Source organism: Sinocyclocheilus rhinocerous, unplaced genomic scaffold (assembly GCF_001515625.1).
Source record: "Sinocyclocheilus rhinocerous isolate Xijiao unplaced genomic scaffold, SAMN03320098_v1.1 scaffold894, whole genome shotgun sequence".
NCBI lineage: Eukaryota > Metazoa > Chordata > Actinopteri > Cypriniformes > Cyprinidae > Sinocyclocheilus > Sinocyclocheilus rhinocerous.
Window position 1 is genome coordinate 312,997 of NW_015644350.1, and position 9,637 is coordinate 322,633.

At 33.6% G+C, this 9,637-nt stretch overlaps 1 protein-coding gene across 1 annotated transcript in view; it reads left to right on the forward strand.

The window, feature by feature from the left end:
• The window catches only part of LOC107758157 (leucine-rich repeat and fibronectin type III domain-containing protein 1-like protein), a 127,023-nt gene that overhangs the window by 68,042 nt on the left and 49,344 nt on the right, over positions 1-9,637 (forward strand). The gene's annotated exons all lie outside the window — the stretch shown is intronic.

The following is a 9,637-nucleotide window of genomic DNA, read 5'->3' on the forward strand; positions in this document are numbered from 1 at the left end:
TGTTATATATATATATATATATATATAACATTTCTGTACCCCTCACTTCTGAAATGATGGCTACGCCCCTGGGTTTCATACAGATTAATTTATCAGAGAATATTTTTTTTTTCCACATGACTTACTTCATTTAATAATAGACACTTCAAGCTTTCTTTAGATATATTTCTCATGTAATTTTCGTTCATTTTAGTGATTCGTTTCAGGAAGATATTCACGGAGACTGAGAATGCAGAAAGCGCACCATATTTGTTTTCTTTATTTTGCAAAACCAAAAAAATAAAAAATAAAAAAATTGTGTTGATATTGGGTGTGTATACAAATAACACGTCATTTTTCAGTCAATATTAAATTAATGAAAGAACTATGAGTTTATCTTTGTAGTGTATTTTTTTAGGCATGATAACTTGAAAAGTAAAGTAAACTTGAAAGTAACTTGAAAGTGAAATAATTAGTCATCTGATTACTTTTTAAATGCAGTAATCAGTAATGTAATCAAATTACAAGTTTAAAGAAGTAATTAGTAATTTGTAGTGGATTACTTTTTTTGAGTAACTTACCCAACACTGGTTATATCTAAAATGAGTTACATAATTGTAATAGTAATAAGACATACTGTATTCTGTTTTAAACTTCTTTGGATATTGCTGCATGTCTCTTCTGATGATGTAATGCCCTGTTTACATGGCTGTAAATAACATTGATTTGGTAACCGTTGTTTAGGAAAAGATTAGTGCACTGGAAGAGGAAGTGCTTGGGCTTTAAATCAGTGTGGGCTGTGGAGTGTTGAATTACTGTCTCAAGAGCTGATAAGATCTTATTTGTGTGTTTGTGTGTGCAATGCTGTTTGACCTCCATGTTTAATGGCTGACCGAATGCATGACTTTAGCTAACACTATACATCATCATGCCCATGGTCAGAATGCAGTAATAGACTTCATTACATTAACATAATTTGTAATCACATGCTTTTCCCCAAAAGAAGCACTTATAGTGCATACATTGTATGCAAAAGTCTGACCTTCATATAACGTCAGAGCTGCTTTATTTCACTGTTTCATGTTTTATGTATCAGGTTTATTTAACAATGATGGATTTGCAGAGCACGTGGTTACAGCATTTATTGTTTAGTTCAAAAGAATGAAAATTAGTCCCTTATGAAATTGTATAATCTCAACACACACACACAAAAATGATCTGGGGGACAGAATAAGATATGACAGCTGCAGAGAACAGGGAAACTTCCTTTCTAAATATGATTTTTGCTGAGGTTTGTTTGCAGCTCATGATGTCAAATTGTGAATCTTGTGTTTATGGCAGTTTTTGGTTTGTTTCTAGTCTAAATAGGCCTCTTGTCTTTATTTTACTATTCAGAATAGTGAGCTGAGGGAACAAGTTAGACATCAATGACAAAAAATGAGGGCACATGAAATGTGCAGTAAACAGGATGTTGAATATCACTCCAAAACAACCATATTTCAGGCAGGCCAAGTCCATTAGCAAGTTGCATTTGTAAGTTTGTCTTCAAAAGGTGCTTTAGAATTTTCGCAAGGCCATGGGGAAGGAATTTGCTAAATCTTACATATTAAAAAGCTTGAATTATGGAAATATTTGCCAAGTTAACACATGTGAGAATATATGTTTAGGGCCTGAGGCGGTAGGTTTGGCAATCAATTAATGCAGCTGCTAATGAAACCTACAGTACAGAACGCCATATAGTCACATGAACATTCTGCAGGAAAGGCCATTATGCACAAGAATAACAATACAATGATGGATTTGTTTTAAAATGTTAATTAAAACTGCCTCATATTTTGGAACTGTCTAAGGAAAGTTTTAATAATGGCTTAATAATTTAAACTTGAGGCAGTCAAACTCTTATTCAGAGTCTTATTTAAAGAGCAGGTAGAGCTTTCAATTGGCAAATCAGTCTAGGAGATATGCAAGAGAAAGATTAAATCAGAAATCGGTCAGAAATATTATTATTATTATTATTATTATTATTATTATTATTATTCAGTAACTGATACAATTTTGCAAGGTATATGCATGAATACTTATTTGTAGATAGTTGCAAAAGGAGGAGTTTCTCTAAAATAAAACAAAATAATAATAAATAAAAAAAACATTATTATTATTAGTAGTAGTAGTAGTAGTAGTAGTAGTAGTATTTTAAGATAAGATAAATAGATAAATAACAAATATAACAGTCAATACTTTTTGAGTTCTATTGTGTGTTTAGGTGCAAAAATTATTTAAAATATATTATCAGTGTTTTTATGTTTTTCTTTTTTTGCTTTACTAGAGTATAAGGATTTATATAAATAAAATATAATTGTATAAAAAAATATATGTCTTTGTCAATATGGCAGTGGGGTTTTAGCCTGTGTTATTGTTTGTTTGTTTATGCATTTATGCATGTTGTATTGTATTGCGTAACATTGACAGATTAGTTTCAGTGGCTAAAAAGTGCTGGTCAGTTGTTGACTTAATAATAAAAAAAAATATATAATAATTATAATCCCCCTAAACTCCGCCACAGAGGATAGCAACAGGAATATTTCCAAGTGCACATGGAAAGCTATCTTCAAAAGGCAGCGTATATCTTTAAATATTTTTTCTTATCACATCAAAGAAAGTGGCCTAGAGGGACAGCTGCATGCAGGGCTGCTGAATAGAAGCCTGTCTCACAGAGTACACCACTGCTTTTCCTGTCTCCTTGAAACCGCTCTTTTGAAGAGCTGCCCAGTTCTGTGGGAGCCCCGTGCAAAGGTCACGGCCAATTATGTGTTTCTGTATGTGTTGTTGTTTTTCTGTTTTCTCTTCCTGCAGCACTTTGTGTATTAAAGAGCTCTTTAAGAATGCCCTCTGTAATTCACATTGGGTCATCAAACCAAACCGCCACTTTTCCTTGTTTGACCCAGCTTTGCATATCCATGGCTGTGTGGAATTTGCCATCTCTGAATGAATGGAGTTTAATTCAGAAAACTGCCATTACTGCAATATTTTACAAATAATTCAATGGCCAACAGTTTTATATAGGCTGTAGCTGGTATGTTAATTCCTAGAATCAAAGCAAAATATTTTTCTTAGATATGTATTAATTGGCTAGACAGCAAAGATGATGGATTTTTCCTGTAAACATGCAACATGCAATTATCTTCTCAAATTTGGTTTTCTTTTGAATATATAATTTAATGTCAAATGTAGAACTTGTCAAAGGACTATGATGTACACATATATGAAACGAAAAAAAAAAGGTAAAACTACAAATAACGACACTGAAAATTTAACCAGTTACTTAATAATAATAATAATAATAATAATACTTATTATTATTATTATTATTATTATTAGTATTAACTTATTCAAGCTTGAATATACCTGTTCAGAGGAGGAGTTTCACTTTTGTGTTTGTGATATAAATAAATACAAAAATAATACAAAATATATTTATGTTTTGAAATATAATTATATTTTATACTACGAAATATAACAAAGCATATATAATTATTTAAAAATAATTAAATTTTCTAGAACGTAATGTCTCAGTAAAACAGCAGAATTATTTAGCTTGTAATATTGTAATGTTTTTCTTGTATTAATTACAAAACATTGATAGATTTGTTAGTAATATAGTGATAGTAGTATAGTAATAGTAATAAGGTTTCTCTTGGGGGAAAAAAAAATAATAATCAGGCAATCTCTTGATGCTTTTAGCATAATTTTACTAATCAGGATCCCAACAGGAAGTAAAGATGCTTCAATTTAAAAAAGCATTTACGATTTACCTCCGACTACCATTTAAAATCGCAGTGTTTATGTGCACCTGCTTCCAAGTTCATTTATTCAGCGCCCTGCAGTGTGACCTTTAACAATCACAAAGTATACAGATTTTCAGCATTAATAAGGAAAAAGTAGGTTAGAGCTGCACTTATGTGTGTAGACATTAGCATATGAGCGTATAAGTGTTGGCAACAACATGTCAGACTAGTTTAGTGTGACAGCAGTGTCCTGCAGTGCAGTACTTGCAATATCTGCAATAATTCAATTAGAACTGCTTTAAGCCACAGTTGTTGTTATTATTATTATTATTATTATTATCATTAGTGTTGTTGTTGTTGTTGTTGTTGTTGTTGTTGTTGTTGTTGTTGTTGTTGTTGTTGTTGTTGTTGATGATGATGATAATAATACATTTTTTATTATTATGCATGTAATTTTATGTACTAATATATAAGAAAATATAATAATTTACAGACTTGAATGCTTATACTTGTGAACATGTATTTATCAGTGAAAATCTCAGCAAATGTAGGTATATACCTACTATTTTGGTATATTTATAATCTATATTTACATTTATAAATCGTAAACATTTAAACTTATGTTGCACAGATTTTTATCTAGTCTTATGGGGCCTGTTTACACCTGGTCAATTCATGCGTTTTTTCTGATCAGATAGCTATCCGATCGTGATAAGGCCAGGTGTAAATGCCCTCCGAAATGCATTCGAGACGGATATAAATCCGATCGCTCAAACCACTTCAGGAGGTGGTCTGGGCCGCATTCCAGACGAAACTGGACAAGTGTAAATGCATCTGAACTGCTTTTTGTTGTTATTATTATTATTATTATTATTATCATTAGTGTTGTTGTTGTTGTTGTTGTTGTTGTTGTTGTTGATGATGATGATAATAATACATGTTTTATTATTATGCATGCAATTTTATGTACTAATATATAAGAAAATATAATAATTTACAGACTTGAATGCTTATACTTGTGAACATGTATTTATCAGTGAAAATCTCAGCAAATGTAGGTATATACCTACTATTTTGGTATATTTATAATCTATATTTACATTTATAAATCGTAAACATTTAAACTTATGTTGCACAGATTTTTATCTAGTCTTATGGGGCCTGTTTACACCTGGTCAATTCATGCGTTTTTTCTGATCAGATAGCTATCCGATCGTGATAAGGCCAGGTGTAAATGCCCTCCGAAATGCATTCGAGACGGATATAAATCCGATCGCTCAAACCACTTCAGGAGGTGGTCTGGGCCGCATTCCAGACGAAACTGGACAAGTGTAAATGCATCTGGTTGTTGAAACCACATATGCAAATTTTACTCCTCCCAAAACGTTAAAATAATAAACGTAATACGAAATAAACGAAAACGCATGAACTGACCAGGTGTAAACAGGCCCATGCTCTATTAGCATTGATTGATTGATTGATTGATTGATTGATTGAAAGACATTCTCATTTTAGACCATCTGATTTAACAAAAATATCTGTAGGGCAAAATTATTCTCTTTAATGAGATCACACTGTACATGTTTTAATTATGATTTAAATTTTTTTTTTTACATGTTTAGGATTGCATTTGCATATAAATGGGGTCTTTAATGTTTTATGAACCATTTGTAAATAGTCCCATTACTAATTAAATATATTTTCATGGTTAACTACACCTTGAGCTCATGCTATCAATTATCCCAAATTAAACAAAAGACAAATGTTCTTCTATAAAGTAGCTGTGAAATCAGACAGGTTAACTGACATTGACTCATTTCATCTAATTTAATAAAAGTCTTCGAGAACTTTATAGACCACTAAAACAAAAATGTTATCACGTTTGAAACAAGTTTCAAGTTTCAGGACATCGTCTCCCTCAGAGACTTAACACCGAACAAACAATTAACAGTTCATCCTGCATCAGTCTGTGATTAAAACGTCTCCATTTTTCTGAGAATATATGAATCCACTGCATTTTAATTGAAAAGTCACGTCATGTTAAATTGACCAGTTAACATGTGCAGTCAAATGAGGCATACAGTAACTACGAGGATTGTGATACATGCACAGGCCTCAAAAAGAGTGGAAACATTATTTGAATACATCTGCAAAAGCATCTGTTTTGGCTCAGAAAAAAAAAGCCTCTTTCTGTGGATTGTGATTGTCACTGTTCAGAACGGAGAAGCAAACCACAGTACTGCAGTACTGTGTATATATATATATATATATATATATATACAGTGGGTACCACTGCACAAAAGACATGCACTGTGAGCTGTAAGGTCTTATATAGATAGGTGTGTGGCTTTCCTAATCAAGTTCAATCAGTATAATCAAACACAGCTGGACTGAAATGAAGGTGTAGAACCATCTCAAGGATGATCAGAAGGAATGGACAGCACCTGAGTTAAATATATGAGTGTCACAGCAACTGAATACTTATGACCATGTGATATTTCAGTTTTTCTTTTTTAATAAATCTGCAAAAATGTCAACAATTCTGTGTTTTTCTGTCAATATGGGGTGCTGTGTGTACATTAATGAGGAAAAAAAATTAACTTAAATGATTTTAGCAAATGGCTGCAATATAACAAAGAGTGAAAAATTTAAGGGGGTCTGAATACTTTCCGTACCCACTGTATATATATATATATATATACACACACACACACACACACACACACAAGAAACAAACTCATCTACATAACGATTTACTTACGAAGTTTAACAATTTAAAGGAATAGTTCACCCAAAAATTAAAATTTGCTGAGAATATACTCACTCTCAAGCCATCCGAGATGTACATGAGTTTGTTTCTTCATCAGAACAGATTTGGAAAAATTTAGCATTACATAACTGCTAATAATTGAATCCTCTGCAGTGAATGGCTGCCGTCAAATGATAGTCTAAACAGCTGTTAAAATCATCAAAGTAACCCGCAAGTAAGCAAAATAACTCCAATCTATCAAATAACATCATGTGAAGTAAAAAAGCTGCATGTTTGTAAGAAAAAAATGCAGATCATTTAAATTCAAACCGTTGCTTCTGGACAAAATACAGTTGTTGTTTTTTTTTTAATTCTGTAGTGAAAATGTCGTCTCGTCTAAATCAGGAGAGAAATATGCACAGCTCAAGCACTGTTTACAAGCAAAAAAAAAAACAGTCCAAGACAGTTATAAACAAATATGTTGTTTAGTTTTGATTTGAGAGGATAACAGGAGATGAACTTGTATGCACTGGAGGAATGCATTATGCTTTATGGACTTATGTTTTAGCCAGAAGCAATGGTTTAAAGTTAAAATGCTTTAATGATGGATTTGTTTCATAGAAACAAACAGCTTTTGACTGCACGAGACATTCATTGATGAACTGAATGTGTGTGAATTACTTATGGATTATTGTGATGCTTTTATCAGCTGTTTGGACTCTCATTCTGACGGCACCCATTCACTGCAGAGGATCCATTGCTGAGTAAGTGATGTAATGATAAATATCTCCAAATCTGTTTCAATGGAGAAACAAACTCATCTACTGTACACCTCTGATTGTTTTTTTTGTTTTTTTTTGGGGGGGGGGAATTATTCCTTTAAGTTAAATTCTCACCTACTAGTTTGGTTTAATCATTTATTTAAATGGACCAGGGAACATCTGCAGTCAAATGAGGTCTACAGTAACTAGGGGAATTGTAATGGATATGCAGGCCTTGGAAAGAATAGAAATGGCTAACTGCTGTTATTTGAATGTGTTATGTACTTGAAGCATCTGTTTTGGCTCAGAAAAATCCCTGTTTCTGCGGATTGTCACTGTGTTGATATAATTCAGATCGGTGTTCAATACTGAGAAGCAAACCACAGGCCCACTGTTAAGATAAAATGCCTGATAATGGGACGTGATTAATGCACTCTCTGTTTTGGATTGTCATAGCAACATGAACTAATGGGCATAATTTTACCCGAGATGAATGAGTCCTGGAGACAGCTGATATCCAGGGTAAAAAGCTTGGGGTTTGTGTTTCTACTGGTCTCTGAGTTTTATTTTTATGTTTTTTACTCTGTTTCTCAAGCCAATTTGGTGCGCCCCAAAGGGGTCTCCATCTTTGATGACACCCGACTGGGCCTCCATTGTGCCGAATTAAATCCATTGTGAACTTTTAATTGAAATACTCAGAACAGTCACGTTCATTCACTTCGTAATTCGGCACATACTGTGAGTGACAGACAAGTATGACATCTGCCCTGCGGGTCACGTCTCAAGTCCCAGGGCAGCATATGATTACTGTGATTGCTTGATTCTAGAGCTCTCCACTGGATGACATTGATTGAAGCACAAAGGGGTTTGAGTCACATGATGATGCACAACAATGCATTGCAGCAAAGTAGTTGCAACTAATATGCAGCCGCTTTGAATAGACAGACAAAAACAAAACAAGCAAGCAAAATAACGCAGCAGCTGGTCGGAGGTCTTCTTTGAGGTAGTTTTTTTTTCTCCATTCCTTCCAGGAAAAGGAAGTTCAGATCGATTTACCACACTTTTACCTCACAGGGCCCATGGGCACTCTGGTAGAAAGCAGACATGGACGTGGTAATCCATCTCCATTGCGTCAGAGCTCTCCGGGCCAGGAATTCTGTCAGTCGCAGAGGCACGAAACGGTAGAAAGACTCTGGAAATAACTTACTGCCTCTCACTAGCGTCAGAGTAAAGTGGAGTCACTCTCTCCTTCTACTTCAGGTAGTTTTATCCACCAGTCAGTCTTTAAATGTAAGCTTCTTACAGATGGAGAGGTTTCAGGAGAAGGATCGGCTACTGTTCTGAAGGGTATTTGGGTTTGTATCTGAGTATTGCCATGAACTAATCTTTCACTAATTCCCAGTGGAAAGTCCTATATACTGTATATGACGTGGCTTTAGCTTAATTCAGTGACTGAAGAATCAGCTGCATTATATGTGCTATTTCTTGATGTTGTAATGACTTTGATTACTTAATTTTAACTGTAGGGAATTAATTATTATTAATTCATTCAGGTTTATTTCTAGCTCAGGTTTTGAAAGAACTCGATCTGAGAATTCGAGGTCCACCTGATCAAAACTGATTCTGAATTTAAATGGTTTACACTCTATCAGCTACTCGGCCAGCGAGAAGTTAATGTCAGTCAGTATGGTTTATTTATGCTGAAGCCAGTCACGAAACCTACTGACGTCCTGTTGCTTAAATGAATCCAGATGGGGTAGGGTCAGTTCTTGTTGTTTCTTGTAAAGATAAGCAGAGAGAGACAGGAACTGCTGAGACCCTGAGCTGACCCTGTACGTAGTTTTATGACTGCAGATGGCTGGGGAGAAGAACCTTTAGTTTTCCCAGTGGAATGTAGAGATTCAATGTTCGTTTGTGTCCGTTTATAGATTCAAGGGTTTCAATATCTTGAAGGCCGGAATCCTACAATGTTTAAATACGCTCTTCTTAGTTTAATGTGCAGTCAACTGTGAGTCTGTTATTTGTAGGTCTCCCTAAAAATTTTCTTTTTAACATTGAGTTTTGACGCTGATCTGCTTGTTTGTCAGATTCATGACAAATATATTATAATTATATTATTAAGTTATAAAACATAATTTCATTTTAATTGCTAATACACTAATATACTCTACCAGTTTGGGGTCAGTATTTATTTGATCAAATTTACAAGTAATATTATTAAATATTATTACAGTTTAAAATAACTGTTTTCTATTTGAATATGTCACATGATCCTTCAGAATTATATTATTCTGGTTTATTTGCAGCTCAAAAAACATTTTGTATTATTATCAATGTTGAAAACATTGCACTGTTTTTTTTTT